Source organism: Vicia villosa, unplaced genomic scaffold (assembly GCF_029867415.1).
Source record: "Vicia villosa cultivar HV-30 ecotype Madison, WI unplaced genomic scaffold, Vvil1.0 ctg.005567F_1_1, whole genome shotgun sequence".
NCBI classification, from domain to species: Eukaryota; Viridiplantae; Streptophyta; class Magnoliopsida; order Fabales; family Fabaceae; genus Vicia; species Vicia villosa.
In genome coordinates this window covers 49,062-67,368 of record NW_026706646.1, presented here as the reverse complement: position 1 = coordinate 67,368, position 18,307 = coordinate 49,062, and the positions used below count along the sequence as shown (strand labels likewise).

At 38.4% G+C, this 18,307-nt stretch overlaps 1 long non-coding RNA gene across 1 annotated transcript; it reads left to right on the top strand.

Annotated features, from left to right (window-relative positions):
- Positions 1-6,543: 6,543 nt before the first annotated feature.
- LOC131642668 (uncharacterized) lies at positions 6,544-8,201 on the top strand. Its single transcript, XR_009295963.1, has 4 exons — positions 6,544-6,730; positions 7,660-7,730; positions 7,817-7,900; positions 8,093-8,201. It is a non-coding gene; the product is annotated as an uncharacterized LOC131642668 (long non-coding RNA).
- The last annotated feature ends 10,106 nt before the right edge of the window (positions 8,202-18,307 follow it).

The window sequence follows — 18,307 nt, the reverse complement described above, 5'->3', positions numbered from 1 at the left end:
AGTAACTTTGGAAAAGAAAAATAGAACCTTGTTTGTTATTTATGAAATTTTGAATAAGATCACTGCCGAGGGACTAACGTGATAAACCCAATTGAAGAACTGTTTGAGAAACCATGTGATAAGGGAAAATAAATCCCTATTTACAAAGAGAAGTAGCTTTATATCACTACCAGGGGACTAACGTGATATTAATCAGCGAGATGATTTGGAGGAGATCACTGCCAAGGGACTAACGTGATGAATGTTGTGTAGAAGGAATTTACTTTGCTATGGTGCTAGCAAGGGTTTGCAGTTCGTAGGTAACCCACTTACTATAGCCCTAGTAAGTCGTCGTGGTCGGTATACCTACTTGCCATCATAGTTGGGAAACAAATTTGTGGTGCGGCCCACTTTCTTGTCATCATAGTTGGGAAACAAGTTTGTGGTGTGGCCCACTTCCTTGTCATCATAGTTGGGAATCGTAGTTGGGAAACAAGTTTGTGGTGTGGCCCCCTTCCTTGTCATCATAGTTGGGAAACAAGTTTGTGGTGTGGCCCACTTCCTTGTCATCATAGTTGGGAAACATCACTTGTTTGGGGACTCACGACTCGAGGGTCGGAGAAAATAGCACGTCAAATGTTTTACGACTCGCGGGTCGGACAAAATACCACGTCAAATGTTTTACAACTCGCAGGTCGGAAGGAAACGATATGTTTAGAAACACATGACTCGAGGGTCGGATACTCACGACTCGAGGGTCGGAGAACACACTTATCACAGCACGAGGGTTGGAAACTCGCGACTCGAGGGTCAGAAAACGCACCTATCACAACACGAGGGTTGGAAACTCACGATACGTGGGTCGGAAAACACACCTATCACAACACGAGGGTTGGAAACTCATGACACGTGGGTCGAAAAACACACTTATCACAACACGAGGGTTGGAAACTCGCGACTCGAGGGTCGGAAAACATACTTATCACCACGAGGGTTGGAAACTCACGACACGTGGGTCGGAAAACACACTTATCACAACACTAGGGTTGGAAACTGGGTTTTTTGTAGTATGAGAATGCGCTAGATGATATGTATATGCTAATCCGTATGTATATGTTTATGAGTGAAATGAACAGCAAGGTTGCCATCATCGGTAAGGTTACCGGGATACGCCAGTCAGGCAATCGGAAATAAACTAACATTAAGGTTACTGTCATCGGTAAGGTTACCGGAAAGCATCAATCAGGTGATTGGAGAATAAACACTCAGTAAGGTTACTGGCATCGGTAAGGTTACCGGAAAGCACCAATCAGGCGATTGGGAAGAATATCTCAGTAAGGTTACTAGCATCGGTAAGGTTACCGTAAAGCATCAATTAGGCGATTGGGAAGAATATCTCAGTAAGGTTACTGGCATCGATAAGGTTACCGGAAAGCATCAATCAGGCGATTGGGAAGAATATCTCAGTAAGGTTACTGGCATCGGTAAGGTTACCGGAAAGCATCAATCAGGCGATTGGGAAGAATATCTCAGTAAGGTTACTGGCATCGGTAAGGTTACCGGGAAGTATCAATCAGGCGATTGGGAAGAATATCTCAGTAGGGTTACTGGCATCGGTAAGGTTACCGGGAAGCAGGTGGACAATGTGGTTTAACACCAGAGTAATGGCTCGGATGTTTTGATGTATGGGATAATGCTTATTCATATGTTGGTTGATGTAATGAGTGGAACGAATTAATGTCTTTTATAAGACTTCCTGAAAAGGTTTTCGGAATGGCTATGAACATTTGTCTTAAAGAAGACTACCTGAAAAGGTTTTTTTTTTGCAAAGGATGAGGAATGTCTTAAAGAAGACTACCTGGAAAGGCTGAAAGATGTCTAAAAAGACTACCTAAAAGTTTCTTGGGAAGGACAATGAATGTCTTAGAAAAGACTACTTAGAAAGGTTCGTATAATGTCTTAAAGAAAACTACCTGAAGAGGTTTCTGAAAAGGATGACAAATTGTCTTAAAGAAGACTACCTGAAAAGGTACTTAGAAAAAGAATGTCTTGAAGAAGACTACCTAAAAAGGTTCTTGGAAATGACGATGATTGTCTTAAAGAAGACTACCTAGAAAGGTTCTTAGAAAGGATCGTGAGATTTGTCTTAAAGAAGACTACCTAAAAAGGTATGGTGTAATGTATCAACCAATGTATGTAATGCATGATTTATATGTATTTACGTGATGCTCTAATGATAGGTTGTTGATAAATGCGGCGGATATAGTTCGCTGATGTTGTAAGGTTTTTGGATGCTAGCGCGATTTCCTAATACCTGTTTCTTGACCTTTGAAAGTTGTAGTTAGGAGATAGATTGATTCGAGGTTGTAAAGTATGAAGACGCCTTTTCCTTTTGTTGTGCGTCTTACGGATTTGATATCCATTGCCCCAATATTTTCGTGGGAAAAGATGCTTATGATCTCCAGGTCGTGAGGGAAGTGCCCCGGGAAATAACCTTGTCATATGCTTCGACTTTTAGATTGAAGGGTATGCCCTTGATTTCCAGGATATGGAGGGTTATTCATGGTGTTCTATCCTTTTAAATTTCTCGCATGTTCGACATGCCCCTGATTGTTATTGCTTTGAGATGTGACCCAGGTCGATTGAACCTTTAGGATGAATTCTCCTAGTAAATAGGATGTTTGATCTTATGCCCATGTAATCCTTGAGATTTTGCCCCTGTTTAGGAAAACCCTCTGGAGGTGGTTTCCCCATTCAAGGGTCTTTATTAGAAATGGTCGTCTTTGATTAACCAATTTATAGATCTCCTCGATGCTAAGTGTATATTCGTAGATGATGTTGTACCCTTCGAGAAGTAACTTCAATGTGATGCAAATGCAAGTTTTGAAATCGAAGTCCGTTTTGAATTAAGACCGGATTATTAAAAATGAATGCTTGAAGAAGCGTAGTGGTTAGAAATAGTTTTAACAAACCTATGACTCAGTATAACAAAATCCTGCTTGATATGCTTTCGTAGTTAACCTTGCCTCAATTAGGACTTTTGAATGTTGTAATTTGGCCTGGTTCGTGGTTTAAGAAACAACGGATATAAGGCTCAAAATTTATTTAGCCCACCCCTTTCTCCTTGATGTTCTCCAGATCCTAAAAATTTGCATAATCCGATGGATGTGCTTTGTTTGTAAGAGAATCGTTTCAGTTCCGATGTTGAGCAGAAGCCCTGGTAAAGATTCAAGCATTGATGAAAACGTTGTAGAGATCCAAGCATTTATGAGAAGCTTCGATGATTTAGCAGTCACAGGATTATCCTTGATACTTTGCCTTTGTTTTGTTTTTATCCCTTATTTTTGCATGAACCAATTCCTTTGAATTTGATCAATCGGGATGCACTAATTTTTGCCTAAGTCGCTTTTGTTTTCTTTCATGGAATTTTCCATTTTGACTTAGCGGGCGCCTTCTTCCCTTTTTTTTTGAGTACTCCTTTGGAAATATTGATCCTTGGATATTGAATGTTGTGACTGCCATGTTGACATTGATTTGTAAGCTTTGACTTTGATATGTCCTCGATCTTGAATGATGTATTGAGGAAGAAGATGTTGTGAATGTTATCTCCATTGGTTCCTCAATCTTGGACGAATGCGAGGAAGAAGATATGCTTGAACCTTTGCTTTGCTTGGTCCTTATGCTTGAACCTTGGTTTGGATTGACTGATTCTCTTGACAACCAAAATACACCATTGAATTAATTGGAATCTACCCTGCCCCTGGTTGAAATCAATGTTTATTTGAAAAGTAGAAACAAACTCCAACTCCAGGCTCGAGGGGGTAACGAGGGATTAACATCCTTATATCTCCACTGTTTGGGAGTTGAAACAATGCATGTACATCGTTGGTTCGGTCTTACCTTGAAAGCATACGTTTAGCGAGACTTAGTTATTTGTATTCGTCATTATCCCTCAAGTTTGTTAATGATTGAGAGTGATAATTTGAAATGGAAGGTCGTAGTAATGCAAGAGCGAAGCGAACAAATTGATTTCAAAACATGCATGATTATTTTATTGAATTACTATTCAAAAAGGTACAACGGCTTACAACAAATAATACTTTATGATCGTAGAAGTTACAACTTGAAATGATAAACCTATTGATCTTAGGGGCAATCTCCTTTGTAAATCCGTTGACCTTGTTTTACTCCTTAGTTCATGGACTTGTAGAAGTAAAGGGTTATCTCGAATTCTCCTCGGGCACGTCAAACCTGTCGAGAATAAATTGTTAGCGGTGGGTTTTCGTCGTTTCGGAACTTCATGAGTTTCCTTAGACTGAACCTCTTTTGCTTTTCCAGGGGATAGCATCACTCCATTCGCAATCTTCGGAGTTTGTAGATTAATGAAGAAGACTTATGACCCTTTTTCCCCTTTGTAAGGATTTAGCATATGTCACCTTCCCTCCATCGTAGTTATGCATCTTTGTTCAGGACATTGCCCCAGTCGGACTAAACCTTGCCCCCCAGGTTATCATAGAGCGTCCTTGTAAATTTGATGTGTTCTAAGATGAACCCCTTTATGGCTAGATACCCCTTGAGTGTATCTATGAGGGAACTTCGTTATTGAACTAATCCTTGCTCGACGATAACCTTTGTTGTCTTTACAATCCTGTTACGAAAAGGTATGAACACGTGGTTGGCATAGTGGAAGACATCCTCTTTTTTTCTTAGCAAGACCAAGATCTTTTATTCTCCTTTCTCCATAGTTTGTGATCTCTTTGCGAGTTGTAGGAAACCAGCTAGCATGGTAAGTATGGATGCGGGCGAAGATAGAAACGCAAATGTAAATGCAAATGTATGAATGCATGAAAATGCGAATGCACGCGTATGCAAAGGACTTGTACATGGTGACTCCTTACATGTAATGCAAACGTGCAACATATATAATCCTAAGGATAGCTTATGAGGATTTAGGGATGACATTAGACCCTAATGACATACGTGCGAGCTTGATATTATGACACGTTAATGGGAATCCCTTAGATTAAGGGGTACGCGGAAAGTAACAGATGATGACCGTTCAATACAGTCTCCAAGTCTCATGGCCATCGAGAGGCCGTTCGACGTGTACTTACGAAGTTGTCCCTCGTGGGAAGGTTCTCTATGCGGGACACAACCTGCCTAAGGACGATATTGGACGAAGAGAAATCCCTACGGGATAGGGATGAAAGATATATAAATGGAAATCCAAAACCCCACAAGTAAGGGGGAGCGCGGGAACAAGCACGGAGTGACCGTTCAGGACAGTCATTAAACCTCATGGCCATCGAGAGGCCAATCGACGTGTATCAATAAAGTTGTCCCTCGTGGGAAGGTTCTCTATGTGGAACACAACCTATCTAAGGACGATATCGGATGAAGAGAAATCCCTACAGGCTAGGGATGAAAGATGTATAAACGGAAATCCAAACCCTTCAAGTTAGGGGTATGCGAGAGCAAGCGCGAGATGACCGTTCAAGACAGTCACTTGATCTCATGGCCATTGATAGGCCAATCAACATGTGTTAACGGGGACTTCCTTCAGGGGAAGGATGAAGTCATTGTAAAAACACATGGACATAAAGAAAAATCCCTACAGGCTAGGGAGTGCGTTGGAGCAAACATACAGTGACCGTTCGAGACACTCACTATATCTCATGGCCATCGAGAGGCCAATTGACGTATGCTAACGAAGATGTCCTTTGAGGGAAGGACACGTAGTTGAAAAAATACAGAGATATAAAAGGAAAACTCCCTACAGACTAGGGAGTGCGTAGACGCAGGCGCGGGGTGACCGTTCAAGACAGTCACTGGATCTTATGGCCATCGAGAGGCCAATTGACGTACGTAAACGAAGATGTCCTTCGTGGGAAGGACATGTAGTTGTAAAAATACAAGGATATAAAAAGAAAATCCCTATAGGCTAGGGAGGGCGTAGATGGAGGTGTCCTTCATGGGAAGGACGTAGTCTTAGAAATAGAGTCCTTGTGGGCCAGGGAACACGTCGGGATACCTGCAAAATTGAAACGCATATATTCGTAACATATAAATTGCAAACATATAACAAGCACAAAAGCACAAAATTCCTAAGTTCATAGGTTCGGCATGACGGCTTAGGGAGGTTACCCTTCCCATTGGTATGTTCTAAACAAGGGTCCACTACGCCAAATTTGGCTTTTAGCAGCACCCCTACGAAAGCGCTTTTAGGAAAAGCGCTGGCATAGGCTTCGCTAAAGACAAAATTAAAAAACACGCTAAAAAAGCGCTCTAATAGTGGGGGGGTATGAAAGCGCTTTTAAGAAGCGCTCTGGTAGGGGGGGGTTATGAGAGCGCTTTTCAAAAGCGCTCTGGTAGGTGGGGGGTACGAAAGCGCTTTACAAAAGCGCTCTGGTAGGTGGGGGGAACGTGGGGGGAACGAAAGCGCTTTTCAAAAGCGCTCTGGTAGGGGTGTTTAATGAGAGCGCTTTTTGTCAAAAGCGCTGGTATAGACCAGGCTATGAGAGCGCTTTTCAGAAGCGCTTTAGTAGCCTTTATTACTAAAAATTAAAAACCAAAACACGCGTTACTGTTTCTCATTTCTCTCTTTCATTTTCTGCAGAACCCTTCCGTCCACCACTGTTCTTCATCCACAAACCCTCACTGCACGCGAAACCCTTCCGTCCACCACCATCGGCAACCACCGTCGGCGTCCCTCCGTCGGCTTCTCCTCCGTCACTCGTTTTATCCACCGCCGGTGAGTTTTAGGTTTAATTTTCAGTGAAAATTTTATTTGGTATCAAAGATTGAACTTCTGCCTGCAACTTGTTTGATGAAATGCCTGAAAGAAATGATTTGAGTTGATAATTGATGAAATGCCACAATCCTTAGTAGGTATTTTTAAATTCTAAGTTGATTTACTTCCGCTTTTCATGATTCAAAAATCCATGGTTTTTTGGCTGTAGTGTTGATAAAATTCTGAAGTTACTGAATACAAAATAGACTTGCCACTGTTTATCACAAAATTTTGGCATTTCATCAAACAATAGTAACATAGTACGGCTAAACTTGCACCATGAGTATCACAAAATTTTGGCATTTCATCAAACAATAGTATCACAAGTGTAGCTTATTAATGTATTAGAATGAGACTTTTCTATTAGAATTGAGTTAACCAAATCTTTGTGCCATCTTCAAATCTTTGTCTCTGGTTTCTACTTTAAAATATATATTATATACTTTTATTTATATATAATAACTCTATGATATATATGTTGTGTGTGTATGAGATTGAGAGTGATGGTATATATATATTGTACAATAAATTGGCTTGTTCAAGGATGCCAAGTACTGTAAAGTATGAGAATGACAGCACATAGAGAAATTAAATAATAAATAATATATAATAATAGTAATAATATATACCTTATGAGAGTTGAATTAATGAGGAAGAGAGAAGGTAAAGAATGAAACAAGAGTGAGTTAATGTATATAGACAAGGATGATTCATAAGGTTTGCTTTTGAGCAAAAAGTTTTATAGCTTCGTGTTAGTAGTGGTGTATTTAATTAACTGCATCGTGTGTCTTGTGTTAGTAGTGTTAGTAGTGGTGTATTTAATTAACTGCATCATGAGCTATTCACCCATTCTTATTATAATCATACATTGAATTGAATTTCTTGTATAGGTCTGACTGGATTGATAACTTTGGATCTCTTTGGAGCTCGTATCATTGACTCTGGTACTACATATTTAGGAGTATGTACACACATCAAACTATTGTTGATTTCCTTTGTTCAATCGATTTTGTCTTGGTGGTTACTAACTTTGTGAATTTGCTATAGGGGTAACTTGTGTATAGTGAAAGTTTGATCGTTTCCCAGCCTAGTTCGACGTTTGGCGTTTTCTTGAGTTCGGTAACATCCGAGGTAAATTTCTTTCTCAAATTACTGGTATTATGATGAATTTGTCTGAAATTGTGTGATTATATATGTTACGTTTTATTGCTTCGGATTCATTCCGTTTATACTTTGCGTTTTGACAGAAACACATTAGTTTTATGTGTTTAGAGAGTTAATATAGGAGGTACTTACTAACTTTGTGAATTGAATTCGCCATAGGGGTTACTTGTGAAGAGTGGAAGTTTGACCGTTGTTGTTTAGCTTAATTAAGACATGGATAAGACATGGATGAATTCAAACCGATTGTCGAAAGAGTACGAGAAAGGGGTATGGGAATTTGTTGAGTTTGCGGTTGCGAACTCCAAAGACCCGCTTCGAATGCCGTGTCCTTGCTTGGGTTGCTGTTATGCCGGGGGTAAGGTTGACGGGAATCAGTTGGGATCTCATTTACTACGGTTTGGAATTGATAGAAGTTATACATGTTGGACAATGCATGGTGAGAAAAGTACCGGGAATGCTGGGTCGAGGTGTAATAGGAAGTATGCTTCAAACGACGATTGCACAGACACATACGATTGTGATCGAGTCGAAGAGATTGCAGAAGCGCTGGAAGAAGATCTAGCGGATTGTCCCAAAATGTTTGAGAGGTTGGTAAGCGATGCAGAGAAACCGTTGTATGATGGTTGTTCAAAATTCACAAGATTGTCTGCGGTGTTAAAGTTGTACAACTTAAAGGCGGACAATGGATGGTCGGATAAAAGTTTCACAGAGTTATTAGCCCTTATGAAAGATATGCTACCAGAGGATAATGTTCTTCCCAATCGAACGTATGAAGCCAAAAAGATGTTGTCTTCTATTGGAATGAGCTATGATAAGATACACGCATGTCCAAACGATTGCGTTTTGTTTCGAAACGAGTATGCAGCGTTGAATGAGTGTCCTAAATGTGGTGCCCCTCGATATAAGAAAAAGTTGTCTCCTGCTAAAGTCTTATGGTATTTTCCTATAATTCCGAGATTTAGACGCATGTATCGTAGTGAGACCGATTCAAGACACTTGACTTGGCATGCAGATGAAAGAATTATTGATGGAAAGTTGCGACATCCGGCAGACTCACCACAATGGAGTAAAGTTGATACTGAATATCCTGAATTTGGAAAAGAAGCAAGAAACCTTCGGTTGTCATTGTCTACTGATGGAATGAACCCGCATGGTATTCAAAGTATCTCGCATAGCACATGGCCTGTGATTCTTATGATTTATAACTTACCTCCGTGGCTATGTATGAAGCGTAAGTACATGATGTTATCTATGCTAATTTCTGGGCCTAAACAACCAGGGAATGACATAGACGTATACTTGGCACCCTTAATCGAAGATTTAAAGTTTTTGTGGGAGAGAGGTGTGGAGGTTTACGATGGGTTAGTTTCTCATTCTTTATTCATCTAATCTCTGTTTCTTTAGTGTATAGCAATATTTTCATATAACCTATTGTTTTAATTTATAGAGCACACTGGTTGCTGCTTGCTATCAACCCGATAAGGGAAGTCGTGTATTATCTGAATTCGGTAAAGGGTGAATGGACCAATTATCCGGCCATGAAGGAAATCGTTGATTTGTAAGTGGGATCGTTCTAAATATATATTCGTGTATATTTATATATTTACTTATTTGTGGGATTGATCTAAACATATGCTTTTATATATTTGTTAATTAGATCAATACAAGTATTCCGTAGTCAACGGGACGCACAGGTATCCCGGACTAAATCAAACAACATCACCTGGATCGAAGTGCAGGTACATTACTTTTCACAAATTTGCTTATAATATTTATGCTACTTGGTAAAACAAGACAACTTATATAGAATCTTATTTGTTTTTCTATGTAGTGTCCGCTACAGCGTAACAGTTCAGACTGCGGATACTTTGTATTGAGGTTTATGAAAGAAATCATTCAGGCGAATCAATTAGAGATTCCTCCCACGGTATAAAGTTATAACTTAAGATAATTTCATATAATTTATTACATTTACCTAAATATATTATTCATATTATGTTTTTGTTTTATAGTACCTTGACGAATTCCGTGCTGCTGGGTACTCGAAGCTAAAGTTAGAAGAAATCAAAGAGGAATTGTGTCAATTTTATATTAAGCTATTTTTCATGCAGATTTGAACTATAATATTGTTGATTTTGTAATGATGTATATATATAATTTTGTAATGATGTATATATATAATTTTGGATATTATAATGGTATATATTAGTATATATATTGTCTTACTGATGGCTGAAATAATATAGTCGAAAATATATTACAGGTCGAAAATATATTACAGGTCGAAAATATTACAGGTCGAAAACATTACAGGTCGACTGGGAGGATTAAATTATAGGCTGCACATAAAAAAACCTCATTTAGCAACTACAGCGCTTCTAAAAAGCGCTCTTAAAGGTCCACATACTAGAGCGCTTCTTAGTAAAAGCGCTGGCAAAGACCAGTAAAAAAGCAAAAAAAATTAAAAAATTACGCAGCATACAAAAGCGCTTTTGGAAAAGCGCTCTGGTAGGCCCCCCTATGAGAGCGCTTTTTCTGGAAAAAGCGCTCTCATAGGGGGGCCTACCAGAGCGCTTTTCAAAAAGCGCTTTTGTATGCTGCGTAATTTTTTAATTTTTTTTGCTTTTTTACTGGTCTTTGCCAGCGCTTTTACTAAGAAGCGCTCTTAAAGGGGGGTCTACCAGAGCGCTTTTTCCAGGAAAGCACTCTTATAGGGGGTCCTACCAGAGCGCTTTTTCCAGGAAAGCGCTCTTAAAGGGGGGGTCTACCAGAGCGCTTTTAAAAGCGCTTTCGTAGCCTACGCCAGCGCTGGCTTTGGCAGCGCTTTAAAGCGCTGTTAAAGGCCAAAAAAAGCGCTGTGAAAGCCCTTGTACGGCGTAGTGGTCTCATGGGGTGGTTCGTAGCCTCCGAGACTTTTTGTCTCTTTGGATTTTAGAACAACTCATTTTATTCATGAGATTCGGGTTTTTGGGGTAGGTTCCCAGAGAGATCAGCCAAATACGAAGTCCTGCCCTCAACAAAGTCAAGCCTCGTATCGGACATTTCCGGATATTCAACCCACTCTGAGTGGAATTATCAATAAGACTCGTAGGCGATTCAAGTTCCCCCTGGTCTTAAGGATAATTCCCACACTTAGGCTTAACAACAATCTTATATATCCCGAAGAAATATAAAAAGCAGAACTTTAAATAAAAAAGGCAATAGGAATAAGCAAGCAATTAAAGCAATATTTATTTAAATTAATGTAAAAAAAATACTGTGATTTAAGACTGTAAATAAATAAAATTAAATTTAAATATTAAAACTAACCTCAAAATCCAGCCGCTTATAATTCTAAAATATAGTAAAACAGCAATTAAATAAAGATTTAAATTACTGTAAAAACGTTGCGGTAATTTAAGGCTGTGAATAAATAAATAAAATTAAGTTTAAATATTTAATAAAACTAACCTCGAAATCCGGCTGCTTATAATTTAGAAAATGCATTAAAGCAGCAAATATTTAAAAAAATAGATATTTATCTAATTGACGTAAATAGATGGAAAGGTAAATAAAGAAATAAATAAATAAATTTAAATATTTATAAAAATAAATAAACCCTAAAATGGCGAATTAGCCAATCCCTAAAAAATTTGCCAAAAACCTAAATGTTTCGCCAAAAACATAAACTCTGCTAAAATCTATAAGAGCATAATAATTTACAGTTTTGTTATCACTAGTCCCTAGCAGAGTCGCCAGCTGTAGCAACCTGCCCTAAAAATTAAGCTTTTAGAGTCGCCACCTATTCTACCAAGGCGAATAGGAAACCTTACGCAGTTAAGAGCTCCGGGTAAGATTATTATAATCAGGTCGAGGGAAGGTGTTAGGCACCCTCAACCCTTTCCTAAGGTTTTTGAGGCTAAGTTAACAGTTTTATGGCTAAGAGTATTAAGGCAAGGTTTATGCTTTCAAGGCTTAATAATTAAGGGAAAATAAATCAGGAAAAAATGAGATTTATGGGGAAGGGGGACTCGCCTTGTTACCAAGTGCCTACGTACCTCCTTATGGAGGATCAGAGTCTACGTAGTTCGGGGACAGGTTTGTACGCCTTTGAATTCGATTTGATATGGTTTGAAGGCTTTTTGAATGGCCTATCATAGTTTTTGAAATGCGAAGTTCGAAGGTATTTTGAATTACCTCATCGTAGATTTGAACATCGCAGTATTGAAGAAATGAATTTTGTAGTTCCGTGGTTTAGTGTGTTTTAGATGTTTTGGGCGTACAACCCTGATTTTAATTTGTTACCATTCAAAGGCTGTGAGTAAATAAATAAAATTAAGTTTAAATATTTAATAAAACTAACCTCGAAATCCGACTGCTTATAATTTAGAAAATGCATTAAAGCAGCAAATATATAAATAAATAGATATTTATCTAATTGACGTAAATAGATGGAAAGGTAAATAAATAAATAAAAAAATTAATAAAAAAATTTAAATATTTATAAATATAAATAAACCCTAAAATTGCGAATTAGCCAAACCCTAAAAACTTTGCCAAAAACCTAAATGTTTCACCAAAAACCTAAACTTTGCTAAAATCTATAGGAGCATAATAATATACAGTTTTGTTATCACTAGTCTCCAGTTGTAGCTACCTGCCCTAAAAATTAAGCTTTTAGAGTCGCCACCTATTCTACCAAGGCGAATAGGAAACCTTACGCAGTTAAGAGCTCGGGGTAAGATTATTATAATCAGGTCGAGGGAAGGTGTTAGGCACCCTCAACCCTTTCCTAAGGTTTTTGAGGCTAAGTTAACAGTTTTATGGCTAAGATTATTAAGGAAAGCTTTATGCTTTCAAGGGTTAATAATTAAGGGAAAACAAATCGGGAAAAAATGAGATTTATGGGGAAGGGGGACTCGCCTTGTTACCAAGTGCCTACGTACCTCCTTATGGAGGATCAGAGTCTACGTAGTTCGGGGACAGGGTTGTACGCCTTTGAATTTGATTTGATATGGTTTGAAGGATTTTTGAATGGCCTATCTTAGTTTTTGAAATGCGAAGTTTGAAGGTATTTTGAATTACCTCATCGTAGATTTGAACATCGCAGTGTTGAAGAGATGAATTTTGTAGTTCCGTGGTTTAGTGTGTTTTAGATGTTTTGGGCGTACAACCCTGATTTTAGTTTGTTACCATTAGTCGCGATAATCAATAGGCTTGATTACCATGGCTAACAGATTGAAGGGAGGATTGCTAACCACTATAATCGATAGATTCGATTATCACGAATAGCAAATGTGCGTGTTTTAAATAATTAATTTGATCGTTATCCCTCATAATCAATAGATTTGATTACGAATAATAACGAATTTGATAATTGGAAATATGCTAATCATCGTAACCAATAGATTTGGTTAAAACCATTTAGCAAAATAAATGTTATTTTAATTTATTATTTAATTAATTAAATGATGGATTATTACCCATCGCGACCAATAAATTTGGTCGGAACGAATAATAAAATAAATCCTAATACTTTGGCCAAGTGGCCAGTGGGATTGGACGAACCCTAAGGCATCGATAACCTATCTAGAGTTTTTGTGACTTTTATAATTTAAAGGTTAAAACAAATTAAATCGAATCATTGAGAAAAATTGGGAAAATGATTCTAACCCTAATGATAATCTAACCTTAATTTATATTCTAATTAAATTAAATGAAATAATTAACCAAACATTTAATCTAATAAGAAAAAAACAAATAAAAAACAAAACAAAAAAATAAAAGACAAATAAGACAAAACCTGGGAAAGCGATTCTGTGTTATTGCTTATTGATGGTGTACCATAGGGTGCTGCTTGTATACTCTTGATTCTGGGTTGCAGGAGATCGTGTGATTGCAGCGTGAAGGAGCACCATGAGTCCTCTAGATAGCATGCACTGGATCTTTGAGTGAGTCTTAATGTACCAAATGCACAAAATATATTGTCTGAGACTGGGGTCGAACCGTCCCTCTCACGCTTGGGAATCAACGCACACACCAATGAAACGCGCTTGCCCTGCTGTTAGTATAATGCATGAAACGAAATAAATAAAAGAATGTTACCGGGAAATTTAAAATCAAACGCGCGGCAACTGAGGTCATCTTCCCCATTCGATTTTCTGCAGAAACAAGGATGCTTTTGCCCACGGTTCTAAAGCGTGGCCGTAGCTATACCTTGCTCTAACCTTCAATTCTTTGCCAAAAAATCCAAAAAGATAGCGCATGTCAATTATCATAAACCCCCCGACTCCCATGACACCTTTAATTTAGCTTAAAATGGCTCCTAAACAGAATCCCTAATTTCAAAAGTTCAGAACCCTAACTATGGCGTATAGTCATACACGCGAATAATCATCCAATTAAACAACCAGAAACAACATAAACATTATCACAAACATATATATGCGATCAAAACTTGTTAAAAACGGATGAATATAGGAATACGATATTGACAAAAAATGCAAAAAAAACCGTGGTCGAGAGTGATGATTATGGACACCATGCGATTGGGTGATCATTTGGATCGCTTCAGGGATCTTCTGGGAGTATGAAGGAACCTGCAAAATCCTCTGAAGATGGCCATGAAGTCCAAACCGAATCCCAATTTTCATGGAAAAACTTGAGTTTTATTCTTTGTGCTCTTGGCTGCAAACCTTGTTTTTCCAACCCCCCTGTACTAGCAAGAATCCCTTACATATATTAACCGAAAATAGGTTAACAATATTGATCCAAATCTCTTTGAATCAAGAGATTTAATCTTGATTGAAAATCTCTTCCAAACTTTCCAAAATTGGCCTAATTTGTACCAATCTCTCTCCAATCTCTCTTGAACGAATTTCAATCCAATATTGGCCTATTGAATGATTGAATATGATTGGAATATATTTTTAAAATCAAACCTTTAATTTTCCCTTGATTTATTTGATTTAAATGATACTTTAAATGAATAAAATTCACTAAAAATAAAATAAAAATCACATAATTATGGGATTGGTCTTGGGGCATCTTGACTGCATGAGGAACAAGTTTGGGTCATTACAAGATAAGCCCATTTGCAAAAATATCTATTTTGAACTACTTTTATTTCACATTTTTCGTCCAAAATCGGCCAACTTTGACAAGGAATAACTCCCTCAAGTTTCATCATATGGAAGAGTTCTAGGACTTTCTAGAAACCTCAAGATGTCCTCTATAAGCCGCTTTGGAACATATTTTCCATTTGGAGATTTTATCTCGATGATATGGCCTTTGACAAAAAACTGCTTTCGGTTGACTTTTGAAAAGGACCTATAATCTTTTGTACCATATCTCTCAAATGGTGCATTACTGGCCTTGGCTTGTGAGAGACAAAGTTGTTGAGAATCAAATTTCCTTCCAAATAGGCTTTGAGTGAGGAATTTCTGATGTTCTATGTGAAAGTTATGGCCAGTCAAAGTTGAGTTGACTTTCTCCTAAAGAAACCCTAATTTGAACCCTTTTAAATTTATTCATTTCCGAGTTTTTATTAATGGATCATGATCAACCTTTGATCAAATGATGGATATAATCTTCCATACTTGATGTTGACGAAAAGTCAGGAGTTTTGACTGTACTTTAACTATAGTTGACTTTTAAGTCCGCATAGTCGATTATTGATCATCTGAGCCATTGAATGAGCAGTCCTTGAAATTGGAGCTTGACTTTTGACATGGAGATGCTTTGATACATATGGGACACCTTGAGATCCATTTGAGACCTTAGAGGTTCAAATCCCTTTGATAAGATGCAAACCCTAGTTTAAGAGATCTTGGATTAGGAGGAACTTTGTCTGATAGAACCATGAGTGCTCTTGGGCAATTGGGGACCTTTGATTGAATATAAGAGGGAAAATTTTGGGGTATGAAAACTGCCCCTGTTCAATCTTCTTAAACCTGGAGAGTCAGGTAGGCACGTCTGCCTATCATGATCTAAAGGTAGAAGATGATTGAACACTGAAAATGCCCTGAAATTTGCATTTGTTTGGAAGAAGTTATGTGGGAGATGGGCTTTAAAGATTCCATCCAAGGTAAATACCCCTCTTTTTCTTGGACGTGAAGCAGACACTTTTTGAAAGGAACCACCTGTTTTGATTGTAATTCGGCCTAAAAAGGCAACCTGAATTTTATGCAATGTTATGATGCATGCGATGTATGATGCAGTGAGCTTCTCAAAATAAATGAGAGCGAGGTATGAATATGCATTATGTATGAATGAGACATGTAATTGAATGATGCATGATTGTTAGTTATGTTAGTTGAAGTTAGTAACTTTGGAAAAGAAAAATAGAACCTTGTTTGTTATTGATGAAATTTTGAAGAAGATCACTGCCGAGGGACTAACGTGATAAACCCAATTGAAGAACTATTTGAGAAACCTTGCGATCAGGGAAAATAAATCCCTATTTGCAAAGAGACGTAGCTTTATATCACTGCCAGGGGACTAACGTGATATTAATCAGCGAGATGATTTGGAGGAGATCACTGCCAAAGGACTAATGTGATGAATGCTGTGTAGAAGGAGTTTACCTTGCTATGGTGCTAGCAAGGGTTTGCAGTTCGTAGGTAACCCACTTACTATAGCCCTAGTAAGTCGTCGCGGTCGGTATACCTACTTGCCATCATAGTTGGGAAACAAAATTGTTGTGCGGCCCACTTTCTTGTCATCATAGTTGGGAATCGTAGTTGGGAAACAAGTTTGTGGTGTGGCCCACTTCCTTGTCATCATAGTTGGGTATCGTAGTTGGGAAACAAGTTTGTGGTGTGGCCCCCTTCCTTGTCATCATAGTTGGGAAACAAGTTTGTGGTGTGGCCCACTTCCTTGTCATCATAGTTGGGAAACATCACTTGTTTGGGGACTCACGACTCGAGGGTCGGAGAAAATAGCGCGTCAAATGTTTTACGACTCGCGTGTCGGAGAAAATAACACGTCAAATGTTTTACGACTCGCGGGTCGGAAGGAAACGATATGTTTAGAAACACATGACTCGAGGGTCGGATACTCACGACTCGAGGGTCGGAGAACACACCTATCACAACACGAGGGTTGGAAACTTGCGACTCGAGGGTCGGAAAACGCACCTATCACAACATGAGGGTTGGAAACTCACGATATGTGGGTCGGAAAACACACCTATCACAACACGAGGGTTGGAAACTCACGGCACGTGGGTCGGAAAACACACTTATCACAACACGAGGGTTGAAAACTCGCGACTCGAGGGTCGGGAAACACCCTTATCACCACGAGGGTTGGAAACTCACGACACGTGGGTCGGAAAACACACTAATCACAACACGAGGGTTGGAAACTCGCGACTCGAGGGTCGGAAAACACCCTTATCACCACGAGGGTTGGAAACTCACGACACGTGGGTCGGAAAACACACTTATCACAACACGAGGGTTGGAAACTGGGTTTTTTGTAGTATGAGAATGTGCTAGATGATATGTATATGCTAATGCGTATGTATATGTTTATGAGTGAAATGAACAGCAATGTTGCCATCATCGGTAAGGTTACCGGGATACACCAGTCAGGCAATCGGAAATAAACCAACATTAAGGTTACTGTCATCGGTAAGGTTACCGGAAAGCATCAATCAGGTGATTGGAGAATAAACACTCAGTAAGGTTACTGGCATCGGCAAGGTTACCGGAAAGCATCAATCAGGCGATTGGGAAGAATATCTCAGTAAGGTTAAAACCAAACCTTTAATTTTCCCTTGATTTATTTGATTTAAATGATACTTTAAATGAATAAAATTCACTAAAAATAAAATAAAAATCACATAATTATGGGATTGGTCTTGGGGCATCTTGACTGCATGAGGAACAAGTTTGGGTCATTACAAGATAAGCCCATTTGCAAAAATATCCGTTTTGAACAACTTTTATTTCACATTTTCCATCCAAAATCGACCAACTTTGACAAGGCATATCTCCCTCAATTTTTATCATATGAAAGAGTTCTAGGACTTTCTGAAAACCTCAAGTTGTCCTCTATAAGCCACTTTGGAACATATTTTTCATTTGGAGATTTTATCTTGATGATATGGCCTTTGACAAAAAACTTCTTTCGGTTAACTTTTGAAAAGGACCTATAATCTTTTGTACCATATCTCTCAAATGGTGCATTTCTGGCCTTGGCTTGTGAGAGACAGAGTTGTAGAGAATCAAATTTACTTCCAAATAGGATTTGAGTGAGGAATTTTTGATGTTCTATGTGAAAGTTATGGCCAGTCAAAGTTGAGTTGACTTTCTCCTAAAGAAACCCTAATTTGAACCCTTTTGCATTTGTTCATTTCTGAGTTTTTATTAATGGATCATGATCAACCTT